Consider the following 13,001-nt stretch of genomic DNA (forward strand, 5'->3'; position numbering starts at 1 on the left):
TGTGTTAATTTATGAAAACCTTAATTCTGGAAATGTACCTTTGTTGCACTTTATTTAATGTATGTGACTAACACGTAATATGGACAGTGCAAGATGTAGGCGGGCTTTGTGTGGGTGTGGCTTGAGTGTGGACGGGGACACAGGGGGCCCCATGATCTCTTATTGCCCGGGGGCCCCATGAGTTGTCAGTCCGCCCCTGCATGTGATTCTCAAGTAAGAACACCATATGATATACGTACTGTATATTGCCACTTTAAATGACATAGATTGGGAGTCTAGATTCCTTTTTTTGCTTCATAGAAAGATCAAAAACAATAACACTTTCAGTGCGGGACATAAAGGTCACTTTCCGTACAATAGACACAAGGCTTTTAAAGCTCAAAGAGAGCAATACAATGCCTTCTGCATCACAGAACAGTAAAAAATCATGATAAAAGTGATTTCCAAGATGGATTACTTAAACACAGAGCGATATTAACCAAACAAGAAAGAACTAGCAATAATTAAGTCACTGGAGACTAAAGAAGTCCATTCAAAGCGGGAACACTAAACAATCTTGAACAAATAACCTAAGAGTGGAGCAAATTCAGCAACACATACTGTATATTTGAAGGAAAAGGTCATCATCACAGTCAGATGAAACAAAAAAAGACAATTATAAAGCAAAGTTGACATGTAACCATGCTGTAGAAGAAATTACCAGTCACAATATCACAACTTTTTTTTTAGAATTTAAAAAAAACAAAACATACACTATGTTACCAAAAGTATTGGGATGCCTGCCTTTATGAACAAATAAACTTTAATGGCATCCCAGTCTTAAGCTGGATACACACTATACAACTTTTATTGTTTGATTTCCTTTAGATTTACCCTCAACTATGTAGTACATGGTCTGCCTGATTGCATACAAATTGAAAGTGTTTAGGTTTGACCTCATGTTATATGGTTTTGGTAAATCCAAAGAGAAAAATCTAAAGAAAATTTTATAGTGTGTATCCAGCTTTAGCCTGTAGGGTTCAATATTGAGTTGGCCCACCCTTTGCAGCTATAACAGCTTCAACTCTTCTGGGAAGGATGTCTACAAGGTTTAGGAGTGTGTCTATGGGAATGTTTGACCATTCTTCCAGGTGCGCATTTGTGAGGTCAGACACTCATTTTGGACGAGAAGGCCTGTGTCACAGTCTCCACTCTAATTCATCCCAAAGGTGTTCTATCTGGTTGAGGTCAGGACTTTGTGCAGGCCAGTCAAGTTCCTACGCCCCAAACTCGCTCATCCATGTCATTCACTAAGCTCTGGGGAAAATGAGTGAAAATGCAAAGTGCACAGTCTATTTCCCTTTCTTAAATCCAATTGTAGCACTGCCCCCTTGAGGGCTGCTGGATTTCTCACCTTTTCAGGTCCCTCTGGGTTACCGCTAGCAACTGCATACAGAAACTTAACACTTTACTTTCTGGCTCAGTCAATGATCAGTCTAAGGGTTGTTGTTTTTGTTGTTTTATTTTATATTGGGATAAGAGAAGGGAAGAGTGGGATGCTCCAGAACTTGAACTATTCACAATGCTGAGGACTTCTATCTGAGGATGCAGCTAGGCCGCAGTTTCACCCTGCCTCTAGATGAATCTGAGGTAAAGTTCCTGAATAAACACTTGCTTAGCACTTATCTTCAGGGTACTCGCCTAGCAACCCCTTTCACTCTACCAGCTGACACCCGTTCTCTGACTACTCTACTCCGGAGTGGCCCCCTTCCTGGTCAGGCCCTTAGACACGATCCCCAGTACTCACGATACTGCTTTCCAGGTTCTCAAGTGTCTCGACCCTTCTAGTCAGATCTCCTGGACCTCTGGTTTCAGCTCCTGCCTTCTGGCTAACCAGGCAGACTGCCTATGACCATACACCAACTGCTGCAGAAGAGGAGGCAGCCGCCACCCTTCTTCTGAGACTCTGCTCACCAGCCAAAGACCTTGAGCACATGCGCTCCTGGCTTTTATACTACACATCACATTGCACAGAGACAACCAGTCTGTGCCAATCACTGGGGCTGTATCAAAGCCTGTGTACCCATTGGCCAGGTTTCCTCCACTGTCCAATGTGCCTCCCCATTGGACCAGTGGGGACACTCCCCCAGACCACATGAATCACACACTGAGCACATACAGCAGACCTACAGTAACTCACAGATCCTGCTCCCTGTTAATCAGAGAGCAATATGGAATTAACCTGCTGCTCCTCTGATAGGCAGACAGAGCCAAAAATAATACTCACTCTCTAGCACCTACCTAGGAGGGTGCTACACAATCTAACATCTTTCCTTAGTGTGTACAGATTAACATATGATCAAGATGTAGTACAAGGGCATAGAGTGATTATACCTGAATTCCAACCTTGGGCGGTACTTTAACCATTTTTCCTCTAGACTAATTCTTCCACATACATGTTAAAATCAATAAACATAAAAGTGAAGTCAGCGCCTTAAAATAAAATACTTAATCAGCAGCTTGCAAACAATGTGAATATACAAAACATAAAAAACATGTGGAAAAAATTGGTTGCAGCGCTAAAACATAAAATTAGTGAACATATAGTGCATATGATCAAAAATAATGAACTCAGTCCATAAAACTACAAAAAAAGTCCATATGGATAATCAGTGTCAGTGTAAACAAGGTCAATCCTCCACCAATGGTCCTTCACCCAAAAACAGAAATGCACACTCACCAGACCATGTTGCTATCTTGTTAGGACAGCTAATGCATTTTTGTATATTATACAGCAGGTCTTGAGCCATAAAGCAAATCAGAAGAGATGATGACACCGGAAAAAATTCCTTCAAAAAAATACCTATTTTTTCCACATGTTAAAATCAATGTTTTCAGCTACAAATTACCTACAACCCCCAAAAGATGATATGCTTTCTAAAAGCAGGGGACCTTTAGAATAAAAAGATGGTAGTTGTCAGGGCTTTATTCAGAACAAAGGTGGGCATGTGCTGAGAAGGAGACGTCAGAACAAAAATGTGTATGTGCTAAGACAAAGACCTGGCATAGTTGCCAATACTATAGATGACTGTGCTCGTTTGCATGGGAATGCGTGCAGGCGCATTTCTGTGGGAACTGGTACACATGCACACACTGACGCATGTTCACACACACCTGGTGCTAAACACCCTATATAAGCACAGTGGCTATCACTAGAGATTGCTGGATGATCTTGAGCTACCAGTACCTTTGCGCTTGTGTATCTTGTATTCCTTGGACTTCATGTCACTGATCCAGCTTGCTTCTGGACCATTCTGCTGCCTGATTTCTGGTTTGACCCCGGTTTGCTCTAAGGTCTCTGCCTCTCCTGATTAAGTCTGCCTTACCCTGGCTTGCTCCTCTGACTACTCTCCTGCCTGCTCCGCCTGATTTCTATGTATGACCTCGGCTCTGTTTCTGACCACTTTCCTGCCTACCCCCTAGCAAATTTATCATGTATGACCTTGGTTTCCATCCTGACTATGCTTCCTGCTTGAATGCAGTCTGACCTCTCCTGCTGTGGGTGCCATTTCACTTGTGGTCGGTGACTCATATAGCTCATCCATTTAGAGTTAAAGGGTTATATCACCTTTACCAAAACTGCCTATTCAGTTAAGGAGCATCTGTAGATTAAAAAAAATTGTTTAGCTTTGACTAAAGTTGAATAATGCCTTTGCTTTAGGTTTAGGTAATTTGTGTACCTCATGAAGCCTGACTGGAAAATTTCTAAGACATTGCTAAAGACGTTGCAAAGGCACATCTAGCTGTTATTGTTCACCTTCACCATCGCAGGAGTGATCTATCAAATGCTAAGCACAGAGCTGCTGCATCAGGGGAAAGAATGTGCCTGTGAGGGGTTTGAAACAGAGAAAGAGCTTGCTCCTTTGAAGGTGAATGTAAACAGTAACAGCTAGGCTCTTTTAGGAATGTGCTAGGTGCTGGCCCAACTGGTTGGGTTGAGTTCTGCCCATTGTAAGTAAAATGTAGGGCAGTGTCCAGGAGCCATTAGTATGTAGAGCAGTGTACAAGAGTAAGTAGTATGTAGGGGCAGTGTACTGGGGTCAGCAGTTTCGAGGGCCAAGTACTGGGGTCAGTAGTTTGCGGGACAGAGTACAGGTGTCAGCAGTTTGTAGGGCAGGGTACAGGTGTCAGCAGTTTGTAGGGCAAAGTACAGGGGTCAGCAGGGTAGGGTACAGGGGTAAGCAGGGCTGTATAAAGGGGGCAGCAGGGCAGAGGAAAGGGGGTCAGCAGGGCAAAGTACAGGAAGTCAGCAGGGAAGTGTACAGGGGCTCAGTACAGGAAGGCTAGAGGTGAAAAAGGCTAAGTACAGGGGTCAGCAGAGCAAAGGACAGGGGTCAGCAGGGTGAGGAACAGGGGTCAGCAGGGTAGAGGACAGGGGCAAGCAAAGCAGAGTACAGGGGTCAGTAGGGCAGAGGAAGGGGTCAGCAGAGCAAAGGAGAGGGGTCAGCAGAGGACAGGAGTCAGTAGGTCTGAGGTTTACTCCATATGCATAACAGGGAACTGACGGTGACTACCCTGCTGACTCCCATTCTCTGCCCTGCGGACCCTTGTCCTCTGCACTGATGACTTTTGTACTTTGTCCTACTGACTCCTCAAAAACAGAGGATGGGATTAAGAAGGCAGAGGATGGGGGTCAGAAGGGCAGAGGATGGGGGTCAGAAGGGCAGAAAACCGAGGTCAGTAGGGTAAAGGACAGGTGGCAGTAGGGTAGAGGACAGGGGTCAGCAGGGCAGTGTACAGAAGGTCAGTAGGTGCAGAGCATAGGGGTCAGCAGGGCAGAGGACTGCCCTACTGACCCCAGTATATTGCCCTGCTGACCCCTGTCCTCCACCCTGCTGATCGCCCTCCTTTGCCCAGCTGATCCCCATCCTCCACCCTGCTCACCCTTTCCCTGCTGATCCCCGTCCTCTGCCCTGCTGACCCCAGTCTCTATCTTGATGACCCCCCAGAAGAAAGGACAATGGTTATTGATTTTCCACATATGCAGAACAGGAAACTGACAGTGAGGAGCTGTTTGCTCTTCTGACATCTCTCTCATCAATCTCATGTGATGTTACATACAAGCACCTGGGAAGGATGGGAGAGTAGGGTCAGCAAGGAACAACGCTGTACAGTGGCATTTCACTTTCCTGCATGCTCTGCAGATGTTCTTTCTCTGCGCAGTCTGAAGTTTTTTCACACAGAGGGTCAGCAAGGCAGGGGCATGAGCTACCAATCAGGTGCCCATGATCAATGGGCAGATTGAGATCAATGGGCTGCTGACGCCCGTTGTAGAGGGTCAATTAAACAACAGCTGTTATTGCCAGCTAGAGTTCTTATTTTACTTTGGAACCATGCAGGAATGCTAAGAATCATATGAGGGTGAGATTGGACTCAACTTGGTTGCTGCTGAAACCAAAGACCAGGTGAACTTTGTTAGGTACTTTTTTTACTTTTAGGCCCCATGTACATGGGCAGAAAAAAACACCACTTTTAAAGGCATTTTTTATTTTATGCCTCTAAACTCCAATTTAATTTAGCCATTACGTCCATGTTCATGTTGCATTAAGGTTTTTATTTTAGAGCAGCCTTCATGATCGTAAAAAGAATTCCCCAAACCTACGTTCAGAGAGAAAATTCCTGGGCTAATTTATGCACATATGCAGATACACATGTATAAATGTGCATGTATATACGTAAATTATTTCCAGGGGCCAGGATAACTGATTATTCTAGCCATCCCATTTCTGAACACCAAATACCTGTAAATGCGCATAACCATACATAATTACTTGCCAAAACAAACATTTTTTATGGATGAATTTTCTGCCAGCTCCTGGCAGAAAGATCCAGGGTGTCCCAACCCCACCCACCGACAAAATATTACTGACTCCGAGGCTCCCTCCCTCCACCACCTCACCACTGTGGAACTTAAAGCCTGCCAGTAAAAAAAAAATGCTCTCAGCCAGTTCCGGACCATAGCTGGTGTTCTGCCAAAAACTCCAACTTGTCGAGATCTCCAACGAAGTTATTTCGGGTGACTGTACACCAGAAATAATTGGAAATTTCGACCACTTGGTGTTTTCACACATTACAGGCAGCCTTTATAGTCCAGGAGATGCTATAACTAGTGCAGATTGTTAGTCCATCTGCTAGTTGTCACCGCCTTGGAGGCTGCTATGTTTTTGGTTACTAGCGGGTGGACTAACAATCTGCACTAATTATAGAATCTACCAGAGTGTAAAGGCTGCCGGTGTTGTGTGAAAACACCAAGTGGTTGAAATTTCCAATTATTCCTGGTGGACACTCACTGGACACAGCCTACAGTAGAGGACATACTTCTGCTTAGCAGAAGGTAAGCTGGCTAAGATGAGTAAAAGGTAGTCCTGTTGGTGGGTAGGAGGAGGAGGAGGGGGGGGGAGAGGATAGGCTCTCTGTAGCAGGCTTCTGTCTGTTAGATCATTTTTTTTGTGTGAGGATTGCGCTGCTTCTGAAAGGAGGACGTTTTCTGAGATCTACCCCCAATTTTTATTTCACCTCCCTAGAGTCCTTACTCCTTCCCTGCAGTGCTCACCAGCCCAGTTTAGTACACAGGCACATCCTCCTGTCCTGCATAACCAACTCATGAATCTGTGGCTGGGGCACTACAAATCCAAGCGAGCCAAGAGAGGGGAGGAAGCAGCAATATCAAAGATCAGGCTGATTTCCAGATATATGGTGTATTTGTACAGTGTGTCTCTATAGTGTGTATGATCATTATATATTTGATTCTTTATTGTGCTTGATGGTCTTAAGGTTTTTATTATGTATATAAGTAAGTAGTGAGCACATTTGGAAGCGCTGTGAAGTATTTTTATTTGTTTATAATGGAAAAAACAGAGTGGTGGAGTGATGGGGGAGGTAGATGGACAGATATGGAAAGAGTGAGGAGTGAGTAAAGGTTGAAGGTATAGATTGAGTGACAGAGAGAGAGCTAGACGAAGGGATGGAGCAAGGCATAGAGGGATGGTGAGAGAGACAGAAATGGAGTGATGGAGCAAAGGATAGAGGGATGGGGTGATGCAGGGATAGAGTTATGGGAAGATAGAGGGAGAGACAGAATAATAGAGTAATAAAGGTGATGGCAGGTAGAAAGAGTGGAGGGAAATAGGACACAAGGATTGTTGAATGGACAGTATGATGGAGGGAGGGATTGAGCAAGAGATAAAAGGATGGAGTTATGGAAAGATATAAGGAGGGAGGGTTAGAGTAGCAGAGGGATAAAAGTGATGGAGGGTGAAGAGGTTGGAGGGATCTACAACAGAGGGATGGAGAAATGAGGTGATGGAGAGATGGAGACAGGAGGTGATGGGGGTATGGAGACAGGAGGTGAAGGAGGGGTGGAGACAGGAGGTGATGGGGGGGATGGAGACAGGAGGTGACAGGAGGTGATGGAGTGATGGGGAAGGGAGGTGATGGAGTGATGGGGAAAAGAGGTGAAGGAGTGATGGAGATAGGAGGTGAAGGAGGGATGGAGACAGGAGGTGATAGAGGGATAGAGACAGGAAGTAGTGGAGGGATGGAGACAGAAGGTGAAGGAGGGATGGAGACAGGAGGTGATGGAGGGATAGAGACAGGATGTGATGGAGGGATGGAGACAGGAGGTGATGTAGGGACGGAGACAGGAGGTGATGGAGGGACGGAGACAGGAGGTGAAGGAGGGATGGAGACAGGAGGTAAGAGAGGGATGGAGACAGGAGGTAATGGAGGGATGGAGCCAGGAGGTAATGGAGGGATGGAGCCAGGAGGTGAAGGAGGTGATGGAGACAGGAGGTGAAGGAGGGATGGGGACGGGGGTGATGGAGACAGGAGGTGATGGAGGGATGGAGTTATTGAGACAGGAGGTCTTTCGAATCTTTTGAATTGGGGACATGAATTCTGGTGATCCTGGTGGATCACTTTCTGCGGTGGCTATGGAAAAGAAATTAAGGGGAAATCTCTCCAGTTGTACATAGGGGACAAAATATAATGGGTTATAATAACCCACCCTTACTATATCAAAAATAACATAAGAAATATGTTTTGTTTTACCTTAATATCTATCTTAAACCACATTTATAATTGTATATGGTACTTATTTGTAGCTTAAGTACTGAAATTAGCACTTAAAACTGTAATTTTGTAACTTTTGAGAAATGCTAGTAAAAAGTTGGCTTGGGCCACTAAATTTTGAGTGTCGTGTCAGTGTATTTCAGTCTGGTAGGTTGGCAACACTGCTAAGAGCTGCTAAGGCTGTAGTGCCATGAGTCCCGGATGGAGAGGTGCACTGTAGTGCTGTAGAACTATAATCGAATATTCTAATCTGGAATGATAAACCTGTCACTGTTTTTAACAAGTTTAGGACTGTATGATACGTTAAATACAGTTCTGTAAGAAACACCTTATTTTATGGAAGTGCCCCTCCTGAAACTAGACTATGGACCTGCCCCTGACACACCTATTGTTGGGTTAAAGAAAAGACAAAGATAATTTTGTAGCACTGACCCAATATATCCAAAAAAAGGTTGGGTAAATTGGGATTAATTCTGCTATGGATTAATTTGGAGTTAGTGCTACTGGCTGATAGCCAGAGGACATGACAGGTTCAGACAGTTCTGTTAAAGACTCATGAAATACTTATTGATGAACTGACATACTAGACGAAATGGTAATACATATATACTGTACATACCCATAGGCATGCACACAGGTTGTACGGGGTGTGCCTGGGCACACCCTAATCACTCATTGTGGTGCCGATTCCTGGTACCCCCTGTCCCCCCCCTGCAGTGCCGCCAGCTTCCACCTCTCCTCTTCTGCTGCGGGGGATGTATCAGAATGGAGAGTGGGGGAAAGGGCTGGTTTCATTAACCGACCCTTCCTTTTCCGAATGAACACAGTGAGTGATCTGTACCAATCTCTCCTGTGTTCTGTCTTAACTGAGGCATAGTAAGTTATGTCAGGCTGCAGGGAAAGGGACCGGGGAATCTCTGTCTGCAAAGAAAGGGACTGGGGCTCCTAAAAAAAAATTGTAAAAAGATAATTAAAAATAATCTTGTAAAAAATAATTAAAAAAAATAAACTTGTAAAAAATAATAAAAATAAAAACTACTGACACCATCCACTGCCCTACAGACACCAATCTTTGCTCTATTGACACCTTCCCCTGGTATTGGCTGCGCACACCTATGTACATATGTCTGAATTATATTATTATAATCTAATACAGGACACCATATTTTCTGAGTCACTGACCTGGAACATGTCAGGAAAGTCAGAGTAAATTCAGTAATACTTTTTTATGCATACTGGTTCCAGGTAAATGACAAAAAACTGTCTGATTTACTAAAGTGGTAAAGTGTGTTTACTGCAAATTGGATTTTTACTTTGTAAAAGAATTTTCACTTACTTACGTTATTCCTGGTTCCCCTGACATTTAGGCTCTTCAACACATTCGGGTTGTTGGGTTATGGGTGGGCCCTTGGTGTCCTCATGTGCGTGCTCTAAGCCTTGATTACCATTAAAGCACGAGGGTCATCAAGACAGCCAGGTAACTAGCATGCACAGAATAAAAAATGGCAATGGCCCTGCATTAGATGTAATGGTGTTAGAGAGCTAAAACCAGTCGGATAGGGAAGATGAGTGGCTTCAGGCAACCAGTCTTAAAGAGGGGAGGAAGCCTGCAGATGCAAGGAATAAGATATTACTGCTCATTCCTATCTTCCCTAGACAAAATGAGCATTTATCCCTTAGCAGCAAGGGGAAGCCCTACTCTAAGGGTCATTTTCCTGCTTTCTAGAGTTGGGCTTTAGCATCCGGCTTTGGTCAGATCTTTTGCTTGTTGTTTTTGGATAGAATGGGAAAGGAATATAATCTATCTCTTTGTTTTTTTTTTTTGTTTTTTTTTTTGTCTGTAATTCAATGGGGGTAGTTTTTAACCCCAAGGAAATATAAAAAGGCAGTGAGTGATGTAACCTGCCTTCAGTGAATGACCCCCTTATAGGAGCAACAGAACAAAGGTCTTCTGACAACTGGTTTCCTGTTATTTTCCAGCATTCGGTTTTATGAAAGTTTATGAGCTGATCTAAAAGCATTTTAATATTCGGTCTTGGTGGTATAGTGTAGGCAATAACTAGATACATAAGGACCATCTGCTTTTGATTTATCTTTTATAGCAGATACAATAACCAGCATCTAAAATGTTATACCAATCCAATACTAGTACCAATGTACTAGTTTTTAGTTTTATTCAGTAAGATACTGGAAACTGAAAACAGTCAAAATGAAACAATCTGCAAAGTATTCTAACTGGTTTTCAATATCTGTAAAATCCTTAGGAACTGTGAATTCCAATTGGTTTCTTCTTTCAGACACTGCCCTCAATTTTTAGCAAATTGACAAGTTAAATGGATCCACTATTTTTTCCCCCAGAACAGATGCAATTGTTACAGTGGTGGTAACATTACATTATTTTACAAAAGCTCTAGTAAAAAGCTATTTGGTTTTTTCCTTTGTCATTTATGTTTTAACTGATTTCAATCAATTTCAAAATCGGAGCTCCCAATATAAGACCCAAGCACAGATATTCACAAATTTCTACAATGAGCCATGGGACTAATGCAGTCTTTAGTTGAATGCTTTGTTGATACTGATAAAGAGGGCCCATTATTAAAATTCCAGTGATTCAGTTGGGTTCGGCAATATCAAATTAATTTTTAGTTTAAGTAAAAATGTCTCATGCTTGTCACAAATAAAAAAAGAAAATTGCTGTCAGCTATGCTGGATTCTGCTTGCTAAAAGCATTGTGAGTAATTCAGATCCTTAAAGAAGAACATTTCAAAATTTACATGACTATTCTACTCAAAAAAACCTTTCCTCTTGCTCCAATATATTCTGTTTCAGAGCCTGGGAGAATAACAAGTGGAGTGATCAGCTAACTGTAAAAGGTAAGCACTATTGCCATATCGTAACGATCCCCTATAATATTAAGCACTGCAACCTGTAAGACTGCAGGCTGGCATCTTGCCTACTGACTGTGGGCCCTAAAGGGGCTCTATTCTTTGGGAGGTGTGTGTCTAGGGGACCTTTGGAGCAGTTTTACTTTGGATTCCAGTCCATGTCTCCCAGAAACACACAGACTATGAGAACTGGAGGACCTGGATACAGATTTGGGGCCTCTGTGTTCTGTTGGGGTATAAAGACAGCCCAAACCAGCATTGACTGCTTCAACCAGCTGCATTACACTCGGGCCGAATGCCACCTGACATTTGGCTCATGTGTACTAGGCTTTAGAGACTTAAAGCATATGATTTTAATCTGATCAACACAACCTGATGCTGGTGTTATGTGTTTACTGTGAAGTGTCTGTCTCCCATTGTGTGCCTCCTAGGTGTGCATTCCCATTGTTAATTAAGTTAATTGCATCACCTATTGTTTCTGCCTGTCTGCTAATCCTCTTAGAGATAGTATTTTGTCCACATTTTGACCTCGTTACCTAACCATTGTGGGGTGTTTATTTTTATGTTAATGTGTAAAATGTGTTGTTATTGTTCATGTGACTGGGCCTATTTATAAAATGCATAAAAACCTGTGTGTATGTTCAGTAAAGTCAGTTCTGTTTTGCTCCACATTGGTTCTGTCTATTTATTGGGGTAAAATTACTTTATTTTGGTTCCAGAGTGGAGGAAGTTGTAATTTGGCGGAGGCACCCAGTGTCCATCACACTGTAATTGCTTGTGTAGCTGCAGTGTGAGCTGGACTTTGGCTTCAATTAGTTAATGTATCTAAATCTAAAACCAGACTGACAACATTGTTGTCCTAAGGTGCCCCATGCGCTCCATCATCCAGAGTGGGGGCACTTCAATACAGGGGGTGTGTTACTGGCCAGATGGCCAGGTGAAAACAGAGATATAAGGATTGGTAAGCTGGAGAATTTTACATTTTTAGTTTTGGGTTTATATTACTAGAACCACTTCTGGACCGGAAGATTTTCCACCTTAATGACCAGGCCATATTTTGCGGTTCGGGACTGCGTTACTTTAACGGACAATTGCGCTGTCATGCGACGCTGTACCTAAATAAAATTGATGTACTTTTTTTTCTAACTGTGGGAGGCGTGACTTGTGAAATGATCACAGAGACCTGTGTTTCTATATAGCAGGATCACAGGTGCTCTGGGATCATTCCAGAGAGAAGAACGATCAGCTGTGTTTACAATCGCAGTTGTCAATCGGCTGCCAAGTGGGGGCGGGAGCAAGCCGCCTGTGGCGCGCGTTCGCCCCCTAGCTGCAGGCGCGCGACCGACGTATACCTATGTCGGTTTGCGCAGGGGGGGCTGCCTTCCGCAGTATAACTGCGGCGGGCGATCGGGAAGTGGTTAAACACATTTGTCTGATACCCATCAATGCTTCATGTGATACAAACTGTTGCTTGATTGACAATAGACCCCATGTTCCTGGCACTTTGTTTTACATACTATTTTAATAGTGTTTTGTTGTGTATTGATGGGCAGGCACAGCTGTAGTTTGCAAATGTAAATGTTCTGGATTCGCCAAAAATGCAAGAGAAAAAATTGAAGACCTCAATGGGAGTAAATTAGTCCCTTTTTTTTTTCACCGATCGTGCACCAGTGAGTTATATATAGAGTGAGTTATATACAAGCTGAATAGTCTATATTTGACAGTTATTACTATAATACTATAAATACTGGCAAAGCAAAGGGATGTTCCAAAGCTTCAGAAGAATATAAAACCACAAATTCAATATTCAATAATTCATCATTAAAACTGTGCTCCAGCCAGGACCTTTTACCCCCTTTAGATAACTGCAGCTGCAATTTAAAAAATTAACCCACATACACTAAATATTATTGAGCAGAACTAAACCCATCGATCACATGGTACAGAGCCATTCTAATTGACTCTTGTACCTTTTGCATGTGATCTGCTGGGTCCAATCACAGTGTG

Source organism: Pelophylax lessonae (genome assembly GCF_965119305.1).
Source record: "Pelophylax lessonae genome assembly, chromosome: 3".
NCBI lineage: Eukaryota > Metazoa > Chordata > Amphibia > Anura > Ranidae > Pelophylax > Pelophylax lessonae.